This window comes from Crinia signifera, chromosome 3 (genome assembly GCF_055691185.1).
Source record: "Crinia signifera chromosome 3, ASM5569118v1, whole genome shotgun sequence".
Taxonomy (NCBI): Eukaryota; Metazoa; Chordata; class Amphibia; order Anura; family Myobatrachidae; genus Crinia; species Crinia signifera.
This window is the reverse complement of record NC_139219.1, coordinates 168142693-168165658: the sequence shown is the minus strand read 5'-3', so window position 1 is coordinate 168165658 and position 22966 is coordinate 168142693. Positions and strand designations below refer to the sequence as shown.

Here is a 22966-nt window from a genome sequence, read left to right as displayed (position 1 = left end):
CACATACATACATACATACACTGCGCAGTACGGATGGTATAATGGTTAGCATTACTGCCTCACAGCACTGAGGTCATGGGTTCGATTTCCAACATGGCTCTAACTGTGCGGAGTTTGTAGATTGTCCCTGTACTTGCGTGGGTTTCCTCCCACATCCCAAAAAATTACTGGTAGGCTAATTGGCTCCCAACAAAAGAACCCTAGAATGTCTGTGTGTGCATGTACATGTGGTAGGGAATATAGAATGTAAGCTCCCCTGGGGCAGGAACTGATGTGACTGTTCAAATATTCTCTGTAAAGCGCTGCGGAATATGTGTGCGCTATATAAATAACTGTTAATAAAGAAATATTAATTAAAGTGCAGGTTTTTAGAAGTGGAAATGTTGCCTATTACAACCAATAATAATCTACTTCTAATTTAATTATAACCGTCTACAACAGGCAGTGATTTATTTACCACCTTCTAGAACAGGCTTTCCCAACCTCAGTCCTCAAGGCACACCAACAGTCCAGGTAGCAGTAATACCCATGCTTGAGCACAGGTGACCTAATAACGCAGTAATTTTAATTTAACCATTTGTGCTGAAAAGCGTGGTTATCACGAAAACCTGCATTGTTTGTGTGACTTGAGGACTGGAGATGGGAATGCCTGTTCTAGTAGATAATAGGTAGAGGCTGGTTGCTATGGACAACATCTTCACTTCTAAAAACCTACACTTTATTAAATATATCCCTTAATATCTGATGGGGAGGCTACTGACCATAAAAGGAACACAGAGATAAAATTATTAAACCCATAAATAAAAAATAGATTTAAACTTCCTAACACACATAAACTTTATCTTTAAAGCAGCAATTACTTCTAAAATAATGTCTTCAAGCGATCATAAACCAATATAAAATACATATATAATAAAACACAATCAAATAAGCATGCACAACACTTTATTGCAAGAAAAATGATAAAGGTTTACGGCTTGAAAAAGAATGGGTTTCATCGTACTAAAAATTAATGAATAAAGGAAGGAGCAAGGAACAAAGTATGTGTTCAATGCTGATCTTTCAAGGCTCAGGTACAGTAGTAACAGTCTGGAATTCAGTTTATAAAAGGGACTTTGGGTTCATCCTAACCCACAGAGATTACTCTGTTACAAGGTACACTAGATTGCTTTCTGCTATTTGCAAGGAAGACTCATTAGCATCCAGTCTGCCATTTTTGTATGAAAAGCTTGGCATTATATATTGCAGTTTGCAATCTAAATAAAACACAGCTTTTTTTAAACATCAAACAACCACAAAGCAGCTCTGAGACAATGTTTTTGATGCAGACAGCACAGGTAGAGAGCTGCCAGCTGTACAGACATGAATAGGAAAATATTACAAGGCTATGCAAATATCAATTTGCATACAATGTGCTTTTCTCCTGGTGGTGAACGGAAAACACACACACACACATACATATATACATACATACATACACACACACACACACACGTATAATGCCTGAGAAGGTCAGTGAAAACACCAAGTTGTAGATAACAATGACAGATTTACTTGGTGGCAGGTATTAAAAACACTGAAGGGGATGCAGTTAAAATCCCGGCGGTCGGGATCCCGGCGTTCAGAATCCAGACGCTGGAATCCCGACCGCCGAAATCCCGACACTTTCTCCCTCCAGGGGTGTCCACGACACCCCTGGAGGGAGAATAAATTAGCGTGCCGAGCGTAGCAAGGCACCGGGCCCGCTGCGTGGCGAGCGCAGCGAGCCCGCAAGGGGGGGCGATCTACGTCCCCCCCTTGTCGGGATTTCGGCGGTCGGGATTTTGAACGCCGGGATCCCGACCGCCGGGATTTCATACTGAATCCCACTGAAGAGCTTCAGCTTTTTGTCTGCGGGATAGTTAAGATGTTTCAATAAAATCAATATAAGACTAAAAATAATAAAAAAATTCTAAATACATTTTCAGAGAAATGCATAAAAGCCCCCCCCCCCAAAAAAAAGGGTACTTATGTAGTATCTGGGCTGCCGATTTTTTGATTGTATGCCTTAAGTTAAGGCATACAATCAGATGCGATGCGATATCGCATCGCATGCGACGACCCGATTTTTCCATAGAAATCAATGTTAAAATGGACTGAGTCCATTTTAACATGGAATTCAATGGGAAAAAGGGGTCCTTTTCATACCCCTACTATCCAAGTGGGCATGGAGTTGGATATAAACCTGTGGCGAGCGTAGCGAGCCACCGAGCCTGAAGCGTGGCGAGCGAAGCGAGCCCCGCGAGGGGACGGTATTCTGTGGCCGCTCGCCTCGCTACGCTCGCCACAGGTTTATATCCAACTCCATGCCCACTTGGATAGTAGGGGTATGAAAAGGACCCCTTTTTCCCATTGAATTCCATGTTAAAATGGACTCAGTCCATTTTAACATTGATTCCTATGGAAAAATCGGGTCATCGCATCCGATGGTCGCATGCGATGCGATGCGATGTACCCGATTTAGAAATCGGCAGCCCAGATACTACATAAGTACCAAAAAAAGTTATGGATTAGTACTGGATATGTCACTGGCATTAAATATTTAGGGTACTTGTGTATTATCACGGCGCCCACGATATTCAGTCCTATGGCATTGTATTCCATTTAAAATTGTATACCATTGTATATGGCATACAATGCAATGAGATGCGATTTTAAATTGTATATACAATCTTTAATTGTATAAGCACCTATTAATTAATTAATAGGTGCTTACAATGTTAAAAATGCACCCCCACGCCACTGCCACTATCAACGCCAACCCGAAGCGTGGCGAGCGCTGCGAGCCCGCGAGGGGCGGCGGTATGCGTCCTCCGACCTTTTCATACCCCCAATATCCACGTCGGCGTGGAGTTGATTTTATATAGTGTGGCGAGCGCAGCGAGCCACCAAGCCCGAATCGTGGGGATCGCAGCAAGCCCCGCGAGGGGCCGCGCATTACTTCACATGTATTCCGCGTCCGCTCGCCACACTATATAAAGTCAGCTCCACGCCGACGTGGATAGTGGGATTATGAAAAGGTCGGAGGACGCGTACCGCCGCCGCTCGCCATGCTTCGGGTTGGCGTTGATAGCACAGGTGGCGTGGGGGCACATTTAACATTGTAAGCACCTATTACGGTGCTTATACAATTATTTATCTTATATCATTGTATATGCCATACAATTCGATGGTATACAATTTGAAATTGTAGAACATCTGCTAACATTGTATCGCATCGCATACCATCGTATGCCTTATGGTATGCGATGCGATGGGCGCCATGATAATACACAAGTACCATATTTAGTATAAAAACACTAGCTTAGATGCCTTTTCAGTTCCCCGCCTGTTTAGAAGATTCAAATTAAATACACCAAAAGTAGTAAAAATTCTCTCTACACTAGCTGAAGATGAATCAGTCAGAAGTTAACAAATGTTGGGTGAGAAGCTTGATGCTATAGGCAGACTTAGCACCTCATCATCTAAATCATGTCCAACCTGCGGCCCTCCAGATGTACTAAAACTACACATCCCAGCATGCATTGCCATTATTCTAGCATTCCCTAATAGCCAAATTGTGGCAAAGCATGCTGGGATGTGTAGTTTTAGCACATCTGGAGGGCCGCAGGTTGGACAAGCCTGATCTAAATCATCTCCCTTAAAGAGGCCTGTAGTCACATTTAAAAAAAAATAAAAATTAGTTTAAACCAGCCCACCCTGGCTAATATGATGGCAACCAGGATGCCAGTCACTGGAAAATCCCTGTACCGTGCCTCTGTTTAGATTTCAAGAAGTTTCCCACAGTCAGTGTCTTTCTGGAAAGTTGCCCCACCTCAGAACACCACCTTTCAAGAAATGTTCCCACTGCTGGATTTAGCCTTATTTATAATATTGTTTAATATTAATTAATCAATCCTGACAATGAAGAAATATTAGGCTTGCGTATATTACATGCCACACTTGCAGAGGTGCAGCCAGTGAGACTCATATGCCACCGCTTGCTGCTGCACCACCCAGAGCCAGTCCCCCCAACTCAGGAAAAGTTAATCATTGCTGTCTGCAGCCCAGGCCCAGCTGGAGGGAGAGCTCCTACTATTCCCTTTCTGTCCCTTACTGGCTGCCTTTGATATCCCTTTCACACAGAAAAAGATTTTCAGGAAATGCACAGGTCCTTTTTCTGTGTAAAATTGTTTCATGCGCCAGCAGCCATTAGCTGTCTGAGATCTGACATCATGATCTGTTGACCGTTCATGGTGCCAAGAAGGAGGAGGAACAGAATTGTAGCTGTTTCCATGCGCATCAGCAGCATGTGTATAATATGAAAAAGAAATACTATGGCGACAGAGTACAAGGTGATGCTCAGCTGCTATAGCTCCATATATTCGCATACGCTCTCTTAGACGTGAGACAGCCCATGTCCATCCCTGGCATTGGACATTACACTGCTTCTCTTTGTCACCCATTGCCTCTCCACCACTCCCTCCCCCGCATTATCCACTGCCTTCTCCAACACCTGCACTATTCACCCACTGCTTTCCTCAATCACTCTCTCCTGTAATCCAATGCCATCACTGACCAAAGTGTTGAGCGAGATGAAAAAGTGCCACGGATATTCAGCTCGCCAGCACGAGGCGCTACATAGCTGAACTGCCAGGGCTGGCAGCTGTTTGTGCCCATATGGTGCAACAATCGTCAGGCGCCATCTAATGGCTGCTGGCGCATGAAACAATTTACCACAGAAAAAGGACACGTGCATTTCATGAAAATCATTTTCTGTGTGAAAGGGGTATTCATTTATGATGGTCATCACCTGTGGTGATGGCAGTCCTACATTAACTGGGAAGTCCAGGAGCAGAGCAATGTGTCCCTCCTGGAATGGGTGATTTTGGGAGGTATGCATATATTACCAGGTTTTTGTCCCCACCAGACAGATAAATCTTTAAGTGTGTATCCAGCTTTAGATATGTGATCATTAAAAACATTTAATGAGGGAGGGACAACACACATTGCTGCTCATTTCACTATGTATCCACATAGCATTAGACATTCATTTTCATTATGGCAAAAGGTACAGAACATTGATATTCATTTTTGTAGCAGGTTTTGCTTTAAGTAAAAGTAATGTAACTTGTGCTAGCTCTGACTGCTTGCTGTGTGCCAATATGTTTAATGCCTAAACTTACTATGCAAATTAACAATTGCTTTACAAATAAATGACTATGGCTACCTTGTACAAAGAAATCACAGGTCTGCAACACAGATGCTTTGTTTATTTAAGCTATATCTTCAGAGGTAAAACAAAGCACATTAGTTTAAAATAGCTTTAACTATATCAGAGTTAAATCTTGCATAAAAGGAGAATGACATATTTAACCAAAAGGTGCACTTCAGTTTCTTTGGGCTTTAAAATGTGTTATATTCTATTTGTCGCAAGAAGATTTAAGATAGAATTTTTTTATTTAATACTGTGGTGCTTTACAGAAGGTTCATTACCACCATATTAAAAGGAAAAATGTATTTCTGCATGGTGGATGCGATATTCCCTCCCAGAAAGGCACACTGCATTTGTCGGCAATGCGCTTTGCATTTCACATACCAAAGAAGTTTAACATAGGTTTTATATGTTACAAAGAATATTATATATTGCAAAGCATATGTCAATAATACGTACCAATGAACACAATTTAGGAGCATTGCAGAGAATATCAGAAACAAACTAAATATGGAAGATACAGTAGAACCACAACTGTGCTGCGGTATCCGGATGGCTGATAGTCAATGCTCTGAAGTGTGGCCATTAACACGGCGGGGCTCACCACAAAATGCAGTGGACTCCCTGTATTTGCGGCGAACCTCGCAGTTTAAGGGGATGGCAGTGAGGATTCCGGTCAAACATTGAATACAGTGAGGGGGGTTGGACAGCGAAGATGGCTGTTCCTCACTGAAAATAAGCCATCCTGGCCGTACAAACCCCCCCTCGCCGCAGCATTGAATACACTAGAATAGGTCGACATTGGCAAAAAGGTCAATTTCGCTATGGTCACAATAAGAAAAGGTTAACACAGGGCTCTGCAAATTTCTTTAAAATTTAGGAGCCAGACAAACCAATAAATGTACACATACCGTAATGCCCATTACATATACCACACGCCGTAATGTTCATTACACATTATACCAAACATCATGCCATAATTACATATTATGCCACTTACCTACATGATCGCTGCTATGCGTTTCATGCTTGATGCCAGGGGTTAACATGCTCATTGCCAATATGGGGTTAATTTGTTCTGCCAATATGGGGTTACCATGGTCTGCCAGGGGTTAACATGCTCTTCCAGGAGTAAATGTTTGTTGCTATGGGGTTACCATGATACATGAGGTGCAGGGTTCCCTAGCAAACTGCTGCACTGAGGGGGGTAGACAAGGGCAGGGGGTATAGAGCTATAAGGCAGGGTGAATCTAAAATAGCTTGCCGCCGCACTTACATTTAGCAGGTGCCTCTCACCAACTGCCGGGGACAATGGGCAAGAAAACAGCAGGAGGGAGGCTGGAGCCGCGCTGCTGCTTCCTGCTACTGATATCGCAGAGCTATAGGGCAGGGGAGCGGGTTTCAAATAGCCGGCCACCGCAGACAGTTACTGTGACTTACATTTACCAGGAACACAGCTGCCGGAGGAAGGCTGGGCTGGAGCCACGCTGCTGCTTCCGGCTACTGAGGACAGAGCAGAACGGGGGTAGGCGCAGAGGGGGTCCGGATCTCCGAGATATTCTGTAGGGGGGGGGGGGTCATGCTGATATCCGCGGCAGGGGAGTGGATTGAAATTAGCCGGCCAGAAGAGTATGCAGGAGAGTGGAAGGAGCCACATTGACATCCACTCTGCTGAGGACGGAGACGCAGGGGGCCTCTATATGCTGAGAGGAGGTGTGAAACACACTGATATCTGCAGCTTTGTGGCTTAGGCAGGAGCTGGGACACACTGCCTCCTATTTCCTCAGCAGGCGCCAGGTGGCAGGCCACATCTCTCACAGAATCTAGTCCCCAGGCAGGAAAATCTGGTCGCCATGGCGACCTGGTGCCCTGGGTTTAGTCGAGCCCTGGGTTAACAGGTGTGAACACAAAAAAAAAAATTCACAACCCTTTTGGGGTAGACTTACACATTGTCACCCTAATATACCACACCCCTGCGGTGTGAGCTCAGCTAAAATCCACTGCAAACATGCGATGAGTAAACTACTGCTGCAGGGAACTCACAGTGGAAGAAACACACTAGTATTGCAAATCTTACAAAACGCCTTTCACCAAGAGATTCAACTTTTTTCCACCACAAGAAAAGCCTAAAGGCCTCCGACAGCTGAGTCAGACATCTATGCCAGGAGGCTCAGAAACAAGATTCAGGGAATTAAGATTTCCGCTACAATATACATACAGATCATGGACAGTGAGAAAAGGCAGACAGCACATTAGAGTACATCTAGTATATATATCAGTACTGTTACTGGCTACCTAGCTGGCTGTGCAATAACATGTGGCGCCGCTGAATGGCTGCCTGGGCACTGCACGGCTCGGTAAATATGTTCGCCATGTCCGTGTCCCTTATTAGAATGCATCTAGTGCATATCTGTACATGTGATGTATATGTGTGATGTATATCTGTACTGCCATTGTTATTTAATCCTCCTACTGATAACCCTTTGTATTACAGTATGTGCATTGTTATTTTTAATGTCTGTAAAGCGCCTTGAGTCCTGTTGGAGAAAGTGCGCTATATAAATAAAACTTACTTACATATTACAGTACAGTATTATACACAACACTCATTTCTCAAACTGCATTTTAGGCTGGATAATATGGAGAAAAATGAAGGTATTCCTAATGTTGGTTTATTCCTCCATTTTTGATAATATAGTAGTATTTTTCCAAATGTATATTAATGATTCAACTACAAATTGAGCTGCATGTACATAAGGATTACAACTCGATGAAGTCCTCATTCTGGTCTTTGAAAACAAATCCTCTCGCACGTCTCACAGCAGGAGCTTTCCCATGACCCGCCGGTGCCACCCCTGTGCGAGTGCCACACCAACTGTGCAGGTCAGCAAAGGCACCGGCACAGAAGCCCCACTCATGCGCATATTAGAATATGCACATGCGCAGGGCAGAACAGATAGGGCAGCCCCACACTATATGATGTGAACGGTTTATGGATAGGAATCACATGGTTATAATAAATTTGATTAAAACCATCTGCGCTCAAACATGGATAACCGAAAAACCTGAACTGTAATGGTAGAGTCTGGGAACCTCTGTACAGCACATTATAAACTTGCAAAGCTCTGCATCTGAAATGCAGAAAATGGGCTGTATAATTTGAAAACATTCGTATTATTCTGATCCTCTGAACAACAAGAAAAAACTATTATTAAGGCAAGTTTTCACAAGCAAGTCATGTGTGAGACACACAATACTAAAATAAAGTGTTCATATGACCACTCCTAGAAGTGAATACCAAAGGCTACCAACACACAATCAGACACACCTATATCCTATGACAGACTTTCAGTCTTCATATAAAACTTGCCACTCATCTTGATTATAAATAGCACAACAACACTGTATAACAGTACATTGCGGAAAGTACATTTATCACTTGCACAGAGACTTAAAAAAGCATCTCAAGCCCTTATGCCCCGTACACGCTATACGTTATGTGGCACCGTGAAACGGACCATATACGCTTTAGATGCACACTGCACAATATGCACGATGACATAGATACTAAATGGTTACCATGCATAGAGTTAACGCATACTATATAATGTATACCCACCTTTACCCTTCAACAACTTACAATCCTGATAAATGAGTTTATGACCTTGTAGATACTACCTTTGAATTCACTTTCAATACTACTGCTCAGAAGATAATAAATGTGGATTTCTTCCACAAAATAACTGGATACAAATACTTTTTGAAATTAGAATAAATTTTCAGTTATCATCGTGATTTATTTAGAGTATTGTGCAGAGATGCCAAGAGATAATTACCATCATGTAATGGGCACCCACTGTGGTCAGCACCTTTCAGTCACCTGGTAATATCACCACAAAAACTAGCGAGTCTTTAACATGTACCCCACTAGGCATACTCTGGTACTGGGGTGCACCATGGAAGCTATGTCTGCCAGTACAAACAGATTTATTTAAGAACTAATCAGTGCTTGTTGAAAGAACACATGATTAGCATAATATTTCGAGGGAAAAAAAACAAGATATCCATATGATCTATAGTTTCTTCAATACACACCTAAGTTTATTTAAATGCAGAAATAGGTTAACCCAGTTACAGGAACCCATTTCAATTTGGTTATTAAACCCCTTTTACACAAGAAAAAGCAGGGACTTACCCGGAAATACAGTACAGGGATCATGCAGGGACATTCCCGGGTAGGCCCAATTTACACCTGTCTAGTCCCTGCTTTTTCAGGCGTAAGGAAGGAGAGTTAGTGAGGGCGGCGGGAGGCGGGATGAGAATGGTGGCGTAACAGGCCTGGTATCGGCTGAGTGCTCAGAGCCACGAGTGAAATGCGGGGGGGTGGGGGGGGGGTGGTGATTGTCACACCTGGACACAGGAAAATAGTGCATGCCGCCACCGGCACACAGGAGCTGCTGCCCCGCTCAGAGAGTCACCTGCACCGGCAGTGTCAGCCCTGGCCCAGCCTCCTGAATGATGGGTGGACACTTCTACTTCGACATTGGCCATGGGTCACCCGCCGCCATTCAAGCGGATGGAGTCCATCATGTACATCTCCTGGGAGGAGACCGGAGGCTTCCCCAGCGGCGGAGAGCGTGCGGCGCTCTCTTCCAGCACCACGGCCAGCAAGCTGGGTAAGTACATTTTACACTTGCCTTTATCTCGGAGGGTCCTGGCAGCAAACAACTTGCTCAGTAGAAGGGTTGAAATCCCAGAACATCGGTCCTGGGATTTTGGCCCGGGAGTCTTTCACACCAGCGCTAGTCCCGGGTTGTTCCCGGAGCTGACCTGGGAATTTGGGCTGGTAAGAAAGGGGTATAAGTTTCATTTTCTAGAGTTTTGATATGGGGGGGGGGGGGGGGGGGGTGATAAAAGTAAACCATCCAGGGTAAATACATGATCGCTTTGTATTTTTTTTCTTCTATTGTTTTATCCTGTCTCATAGCTTCCATGAACAAGAATGACTTGATTATTAGGGCCAAATATGTTGTGTATCGGTCGTCATGTCAACAGTAAAAGTGTTGACAGTCATTAGAACGACCACTATTTGTCGACCAGCTAAAGGTTGACACAAGCAAAAAGGTCAACATTAATTTTTGGTGTGTGTCAACAAATGTCGACATGGACACCGTATAAGTGTACTGTGTCCCCTCGCATGGCTAACTTGCCATTCTTCTGGCACACTATTATATTATATTCCCTATCCATGTCCACTGGGATAGTAAAAGGATGAACAAATCCTTAAGTGAAAAAAAAATGTTGACCTTTTCAATGTCGACCTTTGGCCTGCCAACTTAATGACAGTTGACCATACAACTGCATTACAAAAGGTCACAAATATTTCTCTGACCTCCCAGAAAGCAGCTCCATTTTGTAATTTCAGCTGCATACAGCTCCTATGCCGCCCAGTGTGTCCGGGCCAGTGGATCAGCTACTGTCATTTTTAAAAAAACACAACCTTTAAAAAAAATTGTATGGCAGAAACTGACTGCCTAGTTAGTACTTTATCTCAATCTTTAATAAATTCCCCCCCTAAGCGAAATGTACAAGCTCTAATTATTTCATATCAAGGGTACTTTAAGCCAGTCCTCAAGTATCCACAATAGGTCATGTTTAATGGATATATTTTTTAATTATGCACCAATTATGTACTTTTTGCTGGGTCAGTATCCCACCAGATAGTATACTCAAAAGCTGTTGGTAAAAATGTGAGCGTTGAGGTTTATAATCACATATCTAATAAATTACTCTATATTGCTATAATAGGTCTTCATGAGGAAGTGATGTGCAATAGTTTTTTTTGTGCTTATATGTATACATTTATATTCAGCTCATCAGAATTACCACCAGGTTGTTTGAAAAATGGTCCTAAAAAGTGGTCTGTAACACCAGTGAGCAAAAAAAAAAAAAAAACTATATTTCCGCATTGGTCATCAACTGAAGTTGAAAACTCATTTTACAAAAAGCTGTATTTTAATTTTCTTAACTCTTTATTACAGCATACTCACAACCCAGTCTCTATTTTGGAGACAACCACATGTCTGATAGGAGCAGACCACAGTACAGGAATAGTGAGTCTTGGTATACTTATTTTGAACTAGTAAACCACTTGGCATATCATGTCTCATCTCAGTCTGACACGCCCACACCCTGCCCCAATCTGTCGGCTGCTTCACACCTGGCTCAGACTGCTGCTTATGGTTTGGGATGCGTGCAAGAAAGACATATATTTATACTGTACCTAAGTTTTGGGGGTTTTCTGCCAACATACTGCATATGTAAGATCGTATTTTCATTTTATGGACAAGCAACAATGGGGCAGATGTATTAAGCCTGGCGAAGAGATAAACTGGAGATAAAGTGGAGAAAAAGTGGAAGGAGATAATGCACCAGCCAATCAGCTGTATTTGAAATATGACAGTTGGAAGTTGATTGGCTGGTGCGTTATCTCCTTCCACTTTTTCTCCACTTTATCTCCAGTTTATCTCTTCACCAGGCTTAATACATCTGCCCCATTGTTTGTTACAATAATTCTGTGTTGTCGTACCAACACTACATTATAGATGAGCACTGCACCTGCATTGTCCACATCCAATAGCATGTAATTGAGCTGACGGAGGAGATCTACGGCTGTGAAAGTAGTTATGGATGCCAACATAGAACTTAATACGCTTGGAGCTCCTCCCCCTGCTGTGTACTTAACACCTATAAACAATTTTAGGTTCAAGCAGATAACATCTCCATAATACTCCTACACTGAAACTTTGGAAAAGAAAACGGAGTTACAGGAAGCCACCCTTAAAAACACATAAAAATAAAGAAATCCTAAATACATTCCGTTTAAAAAAAGTTTACTTGGAATTGCAGTTTGAATTTAATTTGTCCCATCACATTTACAATTCAATTTATTTACACAGTTAACTGTTCAAATAAATGGTTCAATCAAGGTGAAAGAAATGTATTGTGTAAATGTTTATATAGTTATCTCTACTGGGTTTAGGTTAAAAATAAACCATTACAATCGATCAGCAAAGTGTAGTCATAAAAATAAAATAAATTCTGAAACAGTATTGTTTTTAGAAATTAGTAATAGGCCGACCTGCAGACCTTGAAATGTGAGTCTAGAATAGTGATTGTATCTACAAATTTGTGTCAAAGCCATAACATATAAAAACTGAACAAAACGAATATACTCAAACAAATTTTCCATTTCTCTAATTTCCCATTTCTGCAAGAGGCAGATCAGCAGATTATTCCCCTTTAAAAATGCACTCATAATGTATACAGGGCCTGATTCAGAAGTGATCACTGATCTTCAAAGTTCCAAATGCGAGAAGATAGCCGTCACTCAGAAAGAAAAAAAAAAAAAGATAGCCCGTAGAGAATTGCAAATAATTCACTATGGACTCCCAAATCCATATGCAATTCACAGACCACCAAATTAAATTTAGATAGGCTGATCGATGGCCATCGCTGATGTCACACCCTCCATTAAAACCATGGGTGTGTCTGCTACAGTTCTGACACTCCCAGAAAACTGCAGGTTTCCCCTGCCAAACGCCTGCTTCCTTTAAGTCAAATCTATGGACACATTGCATTTATGATTTTACACTATTTAGGCTCGTGCATGCATTACGTATACGATACGCATGTGCAGTCAATCGATAATCTGCGAACTCTCTGTGATCAACTCTAAATCAGGCCCACAGTGCCTAGCAGTCTGAGTGCCCTTGACAAAATGCAGGACTTTCTAAGCTGCAGTACTACTTCAGGACAACATTACCTCTCAATCCTTACCCCTTGGGGGTCCAACCACTACAAAAACTGTGTCAGGGAAGCGAGATATGGCAAAATTGCATAACACAGAGGGGGTAATGTAATGGATCCCTATTGGAATGGCCAGGACCTCTGCCCCATGTCAAGTTGGTGTACTGCGGGCAGACCTTTTACTATGTTCTGGGCCTTCCACTTGATGGATTTCAATGAAAATATCACAGATGGATGACAAATGGTCTGGGATGCCTAACTGAGTGCGTGGGTTCCTGGTGTGACTTCCTGTTGGTGGAAGCCATGGACAAAATTAACCAGGGGAGCCTGATCTGGGACTTTCAGAAGAAAACTTCAGAGAGGGTGGCAATTGGTTCGGGAAGCAAATATGGGAGGGTTGTAAGTACAGAGGAGCTACAATGCCTCCTAAACAAAATCAATCTCCGGGCAGAGTGTCCTCTGATGCTAAAAGAAAGGCAGCATTACAAGCAGCTGAGACTCGTAAAAACATACCCCAAAAATTTTTACAAAAGGATACAGAAAAAAAGGCAAAAGGCACTCTCCTTCCAAAAAAACATTGATACAAAAAGATTGCTGCTCAGAGAAAGGCTGGGGATTATGTTTACAGGCAAAAACCTCATTAACAAACATGACACTAGGCTTACTGGGTCTGTTTGAAGATCTGTGAAGCTTAAAACAAGACGAGGAGAAAGTTCAAGTAATGCTAATTGCACAACGAAACGGTACCTCAGCTAGTATCACAAAAGTTACACTTTTGATTCACATCATCATGGAGGCATCTCTGTGCAGGGCAGAGCAGGATCTGGGATTGAAAGGCAAGGTTTGGATAATTTAGGGTGAGCCCACCTAGGGGTTAGAGGCCTCCAGAATTTATGAGGCAGAAATTCAACTGCTTTGGGCACTGGCAAAAAAAATTCCCAGCATATCAGTTTAATGAGAAGTGCGAAAGACAAAATCTTTGATAGAGCTGTCCACTCATTACAGCACATAATGCCAAGTGGTACAGATTTTGGAGAGCCTACTTCTAACAGATGAACATGAAGATGTGATGGTCTTATCAACAATATCCTGGTATTCCTTATCTCCCATTAAAACCCTACTAACCCCTTCAGTGGTGGGGTTTTTGTTTAGGGAGCACTTCCCACTGGGTGAATTTTTTCTGGGTAGCGCTCCCTTAAGCCGATGCCGCAGGTTGCAATACAACATCCGGGGAAGTGGGGTGAGGCGGAGGAGAGGGAGATGGGCAGCGCTGAAGCCAGCTGAGTTCAGCAGTGCTGTCCAGTGCTAAACACTGGCAATCCCGAGAATTTTACAAGCTTGCCAGTCTGGGCATTAAGGCATAGCCTAGAAAATTCTCAGGATTATCCGTGAAGGGGTTAAAACAAGTAATTAACATCATATGTGACTAGATGCATCCCCTACTCAGGGAGGGTTTAAGTACATCAAAATAAGGATCAACTGCTCACTTACTAGTGATTTTCAGATTAATTTTGATCATTCAGAGTTGTAGAATTGACAAAATGGTCACATGATCGCCACCATATATTACTAATTTCCAGTCTAATCCATTGCAGATTGATCGACATGTTGGTCAATCTGCAATTGTGATCACCAATTATTTATTGGGGGGAAGCCCATACAATCAGCAATAGTTTAGGGCAATCATCACAAAATTGTCAAAATGCTCCAATCTGTTCACGCTAGGCTGTTTTAACCAGGGTGCCGCACAGTGCAAAAAAAATTTTTATTTAAAGTGCACCCTGTATCTTTAGCAGCACCCTGCTAAAAACAGCCTGCCCCTGCTATCACCTCCGCCGTGTAGATGCAGTGCTCATGCACACTGCATCTATTCACATTAGGCACGCCCACATTAGCAACACCATTCAGCACTTACACTGCCCTGTACCCATGCGCCCTGCCCTGATCCCAGTGGGATCACTACAATCCTTTGCTAATGAATTGGAAGTTGTAGATGCCTTCATAGGGGGGGGGGGGGGGTATCATATTACCCCTGTTAATACATCAGCAGCAGAAAACTTCTGTTTTGGCTATTTTTGCTGATGTTTCACCAATGTAATTTAGCGGGCTATGCAAAAACACAATGTTTGATGAAACCTATGCTGTACCCCCGTTTTAACTGAAAACAGGGCTGCTTTCAGGGATTTTGCTTCCCCTGCCTGAGGCAGTGAAAAAAATCCCAGATAAACCGCAGAATGTGCCAGATTATCGGAGTTAATTAGGTAGACCCAGGTGAGCCTATTAACCACAATCGGGCGTAATAGGATATCGGCCTAAGTGCCTGAAGCGGCTATGTTAAAAAAAATGGAACAACATCCCCATACATAAAGATAAGGGTTTATTTCAGTCTATTATATAGGTTGTAATAATGGCAACCAAACACCATATTAATAAGACGTTTCTATTTAAGCCACAGGTGTTTCCATTATTTTGTATATAAATGCAAACATTGAGATTTTTTTGCTTACATTTTCCTTGTGTAAATAAAATAACATGTTGTCACACAAAAGGCACAGGTGCTCACAGCAGGCACAGGTGCATTCAGGGCCAGGTACTACACAGAACATAGAGTAACAGATTCAGCAGCTGAGACCACATTTTACAATATTTATATAGATTTGTGTCAGAATTATGGCTAGTGAGGAAGTTCATTCATTTAATAAAAGTTTTATAACCATAGAAGAATTCACTTGCCATTTGTCGGCACAAAAAGGTACTGCATGGAACATAAAGAAGAATTCAAAGATAAAAAAATCCTAAATCCTGTGGGCAAATGGCAAAGTATCAGTACTATACATAAATAAGAAATATTTTAGGAAAACCTCAACACATTGAAATCTGGTACATTTTTATATGCCATGACAAATTCCGAGCTTCTACATTTTAGATCTAAATGACATGACACGTGAGCTCACATTAATAGCACTCACTACCTGCTAGCAAACAAAAGTACAATATACCAAAACCATGATAGTAATATCCCTATCAGACTACACTTGTAAAATGCTGTTTTTTTACAGTTTCAAAATGGTAATATGTGTGGTGTGAAAGGTCCGTTTTGAATTTACCGGTTCAAGAAAACGGTTAAAAAGTAGGGTCCTACCGGTTTTAGTGTCCCTGTGTAATGTAATAGGGGTATTAACATTTCAATGCCGTTTTGTCCTATCAGACCGCACTTAAACTACCCGTTTAATATACCGTTTAAGATATGCAGTGTGAAAGGGGTTAAGGCTGTCTGACCCATTTTTAAAAACGTTTAAAATTACTGGGTCAATTCCGTTTTTGAGGTGTGAAAGCAGCATTATGGTATAAGACAGACATGGCCAAACTATGGCCCTCCTGCTGTTTTGAAACTACAAATCCAGTGGCATAACTATAAAATCTACTCCCCCAAGGACGGCTTTGCATAGTGCTCTGCTATGCAACGCCGTCCTCCCCCCCTCGGTCGGCGCCAGGCCGGGAGAAAGACGCTCAGTGTGTATGCACCGAGTGGCTTTCCACCCAGCAATGAATGCGATCATCACTGTCCATACACACTGGGCATAGTCACCCAGTGTGTATAGACCTTAAAAAAGGTGCCCACACTAGAAAGATCTGTGATCTTAAGATGTGCACATACTGTAAATATAAATTAGCCTTGAAAACTTTTGTCCATCCTGGAGAAAAGATTTCAGGCAAGCGCACAACTTTACCAAAGATTTTTCTTAAGATACCATGTGCGTTCCTATGGATCTTCTGATCTTTCATGCAGCATGTAAGATCAGAAGATTTAGCAAAAAGATCCACGGGAGTCCGCATCTGACCGATAATCGGTAAACATCAGACGATATATCGGCCGATTTGCAAAAAAATCGTTCTAGTGTGTGGGCACCGTAACTCTATGTGTCGGTAAGAAGGTAAGCCTACCCTGCCCGGTGCCCCTTGTGAGTGTTGGAAACCAATGCCCAAAATGCTGCGCCTCTACTGTAGCGTGATATACACTTGCTAAAGCAGATATGGGAATTAATTTTCATGTTGGTCTGCAGCATGTCTAAGGGTCCACCCTCCTTCTCCCTGCAGCCTGCTTGCTCAGCCAGTCACTGAGCCGCAGGCTGCCATGTCAGTCGCGATTGGACAGCTGAGCCGTCGCAGTACAACACACCCTGTACGTTTCCTTGTAATTTGTTTTTGGTTGCTATGCACGGCGCTGCGGACACTTTGTGGCACCTTACACATTTTTCTGGTGTGTACCTAGCATAAGAACAGTGCAATGTTTGTACAGCATATGCACCTTAAGGTTCCCTAATTTTTCATTTTAATACGGAAATGCTCCAATTCTGTGCTTGCTTAGAGAGAGAGGTACGTAGGGTGGCACTCCAGGAGTGGTGCAGTATGTCCAGAGACAATCTATTTCAGGTGCCTTCCTGAGAAGTGGCCGATGTCGACCACCCTATGTGTAGCGATGGGGGTGATGGCGGCACTCTTAAAAAAACAACAGGACTGCAGCGGTGTATACTGACGTTTCAAGGCTATAAGCCTTTTTATCAAGGTGCTGGATAGAGAACTATCCAGCACCTTGATAAAAAAGGGCTTATAGCCTTGAAACGTGGGTATACATTGCTGCAGTCCTGTTGTTTTTTCAGAGTGCCGCCGTCACCCCCATTGTGATATATATATATATATATATACACACACACACACACACACACACACATATACATATACATATATATATATATATATATATATATATATATATATATATATATATATATATATATATATATATATATATATATATATATATACACACACACACACACACACACACACACACTGTGCAATGTTTATTCTGTGGATTTATTTGCTTTCTAGATGCTCTACAGTTATGGAACTGCAATAGGTTAATGCTCTATATATCGCTGATAGTCACAGTAGTATGCTAATAATAATAATGATCTGTGATGAATGAGTGGCATATGCCATAGCATATATGTATCGGATGTTTTTACTTTTTTGGGGGCTGTCATGGTGGTATGTGGTCAACAATGTCTAGGTCGATACCTTGAAATGGTTGGCATACCATAGGATGGTATTGACAGAAGGTCGAAACAAGCTAAGGTTGTTTCGACCTTCTGTAGAAACAACTGTTGAATAGATCTCTTACAAATCCTGACTGCAGCAGGTAGGATCTCCAAAATGACCAAACAACCAGCGGGGACGCGCATCAGAAATCGAACCTAAAGCATGCCCAATTTACATAGAATCGATCGAGATTACATCGGAATTGGGGGAATTGAGGCCAAAATGTTCTGGTCTGTACCCAGCACTAGAGGCAGCCACAATGGTCCTGAGGAAACATCAGCATTCATATTACTGATTGCTCTCCCAAGATTGCTCCTCCCAATAAACTCATTCTAATGAATGCAATCACCTAACAGTAACATTTAAATATGCATTTTGAGTAGAGGAATCAAGGGTATATAATAAAAACAGAACATATATACCAGAATAGTGCATAAATGAAATTTACGCAAAAGAATTAGCCCTTTTTTATACTATTTTCCATTCCAGAACCAAATAAGCAATGTAATGATGTACTGTTATTTATTGTTACTAAATTATATACTCATTGCATTCATTAATATTGATCAAGGCTTTTTGGACCATTTTAAATATGTAGGACTCTTCTGCAAGTATTGTAACTGAGGTCTTCTATCTTCTCATTGGCATCCTTCGTAAAACCCTGTGGAATCCACCAACACGGAGACAGGATACCAGTGAGAGCTACCCCCCTCCTCCTTCCAGGAAGAATGGGCAGGTGGGGGGTGGGTGAGAGAACGATCGGATTGCTTTAATCAGATACCAGTGCAAGTCTATGACACAGCGATATTTATATGCTGGGCACACACCTTGCATGAACACAGGGAAATGCTGGTTTGCTGTAGATGTTTATACAGTTGTATGTACAATGCTAATTGTTCCTTACTGTAAAATTCTGGAAACAACCAAATGACTACTTCATTATCAATTTTTCACAGCTTCTGATGACTTTTCTGAAAAGCTTATTTTAATCAAATAATGTAAAAAAAAAAAAAAAAAGAGATAATTCAGAAATATTTGTGGTCAGAAATGTCAATCATGCATATACATCCTTTAGGAAAAGTGCAGAATGGTTTTGAAAATCCTCGAATCCTAGTGTGATGATATAGGTTTGTGACTGTTACTATATTGGTCCAGCGAGGCCCTTAAGTGGCACTGGAATAACAGTGATTTCCAGCATTGGCAGGAAACAGAAACATACTCCACATTATTGCTGTGAATGAAACACCATTCCATATGGCACCTAAGGGCCACACTATCTACAACTATGAATCGACCATTTTAATCATAGTGTTAACAATGGTATAAATAATAATCATGACATGTAATGCATCTATACTGTATCTGTTGAATTTTTACATACAAAAAAAAAAAACAGCACATGTTTATTCATAAAATAGTGATTTTTTTGTAAAGGTCCATCCCTGGCAAATTAAAGTGGTTAAGAAATCCATGGGACACAGGATTAAGATTACCTGTTGTCTAGCCTTATGCATTCATCATATGGTACAGGAATACATAGGTGAACAAATTACAAATGATTGAAAATACCAATAAATGATGTAAGGTCTTCTAAAGCCTCAACGCCAAAAATCCTACTAAAAGACATTCCTTTAATGACAATGTTGCTGCATTTCTATATCTAACACCACCACAGCTAGCAGCACATACTGGATAAAGTAGACAGTCATAGGAGAGCTGCCATTAATGGATTGGCAACATGATATAGGAATGCATGACTCCTGCATGAATCAGATATAGATATATAGGGTCATACATATGGCATGGTATTACCAGGGAGACATGTTCATAAATGTATTATAACAAATATGGAATAAGGCCTACTAACATTTGTATTGCTCTATTTTAAGAATTCCATTGCAGTTCCCAGATCCTTACTAGAAAGGGGCTTCTGGTGATAACATATGTATGGGAAATAGGGGCATTTAATGACACACATAAGCCTGCACAATGTGGTGACGGTGAGGCCACTGTCCGAGCACTGGTATGTATGTACATGAGTGCCATGCATGTAATATCTGTGCACACACTGTACCTATAGGCAGCAGGATGAATGAAGCAGTCTCTGCGGGTTGCTGTACGGTGCTCAGTGCCCGTCGCTCATCTTCATGCCGGGCTCCGGGGCTCCTCCAGGGGGTGGGGTGATGTGTGTGCGGTCAGCAGCTGCCCCCCATCTCTGCCGTCCCCGGTGTCACGGCTCGCAGCCTACAGCACAAGGACAACAAACAACGGTGGGGGACAGCGGAGGTGCTCGCCTGCCCGGCTGCAGTAGGGACAGCGGCTTGTTATGGGAAAGAGAGGGCGGGGACCGGTCGGCAGCGGAAAAGAGGGAGGCAGGACACGGGAATGGCAGCGGCCCGGCTCCTGTGCCGCTCACATGCCCCGGTGCGGTGCAAGCACGGGCTACAGTGCCGGGGAGATGGCGGCGCGCTGTACTGCCGCTGTGGGAATGGAGGCAGAGCGAGGCGGAGGGTTCTGTGCGGTGAGATGTCCCCCCCCTCCTGCCTCAGGGTGGTGCAGTCCATCAATCCGCAGTTAACTTCGTTACATCCTCTCTCTCCTCTCCTCTCCTGCTGCTGCTGCTGCTGCTGTGTGTGTCTGTGTGCAGGGCACAGGTTGAAAATTGGAATAAACGTGCTGGGAGCGTCACCGCCGGCCCGCACCTATCGACCTACACAGGTCGCCAGAAATCGCGATATGTTCGGTGTGCAGAGCAGTGCGGGCGTGGAGGCTGCTGGCTGCGTCACTACTGCATGGATGGCAGCAGCAAATGCTCTGGGGGTCTCTTCTCTAGCAGCGTATGGCTATTGATGATTACTGACGATGGAATTAATTATATAACGATAGTGGTAGGTAGGTGTCATTCATTCGGCTGTCAGACAGCGCGGCTTATAAAGAAGGAAGGCATAATTAGTTAATTGCGTTCTTCTGGGGTGCTGGTACAGTTCTGCAGAGAAGAGTCTCATGACTATCAGGACGTCACTGAGCAGACTCAGTCAGCAGTACATGCCCTAATACATGACACAGTACATGCCTAATACTGTACATGGTCAAATACTGTACATGCCTTATTACTAGAGACAGTATTATATGCAACATAAAAATCTTCAACTATGCATGCAAATATGCATGAAAAATACTTAATATGCATAAAAAGTGTTAAAATATGCTACATTAAATAATAAAATAAGTAGTTTTTCACTTATTTATTTAAAAATCAGCATACAATTAGTTGCAAATAATTCTCAAAAATAGGCCCACAGCATCTGCAGATGTCTAGCGCTATACACAGGATTTTTTTTCTTACTGGCTGCTGCAGCGTCCAAAGCTCTTCTTGCATCAACTTCACAGACTCTCATCTCCAGCGCCGATGGATCAAATGTCAGCATAGCGTGTGGAAGGCGGCGCAGTGGAAGGATTCCTCGCCGCATACTCACTGTGACAAGGCATTTCCTCCGCACCGCGTGATGTCACAACTCTTCCGCCCACCTCCTCTGATGCAGAAGTCTGTCTCTTGGTGTAGAGTCCCAGGCCAGGGGCAGGCAAAGGTTCAGGAGCTTCGTAATGGCATCTGCCCCGACTGACTTTTATCAACATGGATTGGCAGCCTAGAGCAGTGTCAGACATATTGTACATCCAAGGTTCCCCACACTGGACACATATTGCCCCAGCCTGCACACTCTACCACTACCTGGCCAGCAGCAACAGGGCAAAGCAGTGCTGTAAATCACAGGTGGGAAGAGGACGGGGTCTAAAATATGCACCAATACTAGATTTTAGGTAAAATATGCAATAACCAGTGAGAATGGGCAAAATATGCAAATGCAAATAATCCTGTCTCTATTTATTACACACCCTAATATATGCCCTAATACTGTGCATAACATAATACAAGCCATGATACTGTACATCAGTGGTGGGATTCAAATAAATTAACAGGTTCTATGTCCTAATGCCCATTGCACATAAAGCCGCACGCCATAATGCCAATTACGCATAAGGCCACACACCGTAAAGTTCATTACACATTGTGCTACACACCGTGATGCCCGTTACACATTATGCTGCACACCATGATGCCCATTGCATATTTGAAACATAAGTGCCACTTATCTACATGCTCATTGGTGGGGGGGCAAGAATCAGCCACACATCCGTGCAGACAGCCGCCCGGTTTCCGATTGCTGTGGGCGGCTGACACATAACCACCCCTAACAAGAATATATGCGACTGCGGCGCTGCAGTCTCGGGAGGGGAAGCTTCATGGGGATGCCTGTCAGAACATGCAGCTTCCAGCCGCTGCTTACACACACTGACATGAGCGCCGCAGCAGCACGGGCTCATGTCAGTGTGTGTAAGCACGCGGCGGCCGGGAGCTGCGTGTTTAAACAGGCATCCCCAGGAAGCTTCCCCTCCCGAGTCTGCAGCGCAAGTATTCTTGTTAGGGGGGTGGGTGTTATGTGTCAGCCACCCACTGCAATCGAGTGCCTGGCGGCTGACTGGAGGGGGCCCCAGAAATATCAATTTATGGGGCCCCAAGATTTCTGTTGCCGGCCTTGGCCAGGGGGGCTTTGTGCTCGTTGCCAAGGGGAAATACATGCTGGTTGCCAAGGGGGAGTGAATTGCTTGTTGCCAAGGGGGAGTGAAATGCTGCCGCATTGTATAAGTAACACCGCTGCCAGCCGCACACAATGTAAAGCTGTGACAACTGGGCAGGGAGCTGCGTGTTACCCGGTTGTATACTGAAAGCAGGTCCATGACTATTTTGAACTGTCCCGCTGG

General features: G+C 43.0%; 1 protein-coding gene across 1 annotated transcript in view; it reads right to left on the bottom strand.

The window, feature by feature from the left end:
* Positions 1 to 21147, bottom strand: part of WASF1 (WASP family member 1) — an 83449-nt gene extending 62302 nt beyond the window's left edge. Inside the window, exon 1 of the mRNA XM_083176908.1 lies at positions 20220 to 21147. The gene's annotated coding sequence lies outside the window, so the exon portion shown is untranslated. The remainder of the gene's footprint in view (positions 1 to 20219) is intronic.
* Between the last annotated feature and the right edge of the window lie 1819 nt (positions 21148 to 22966).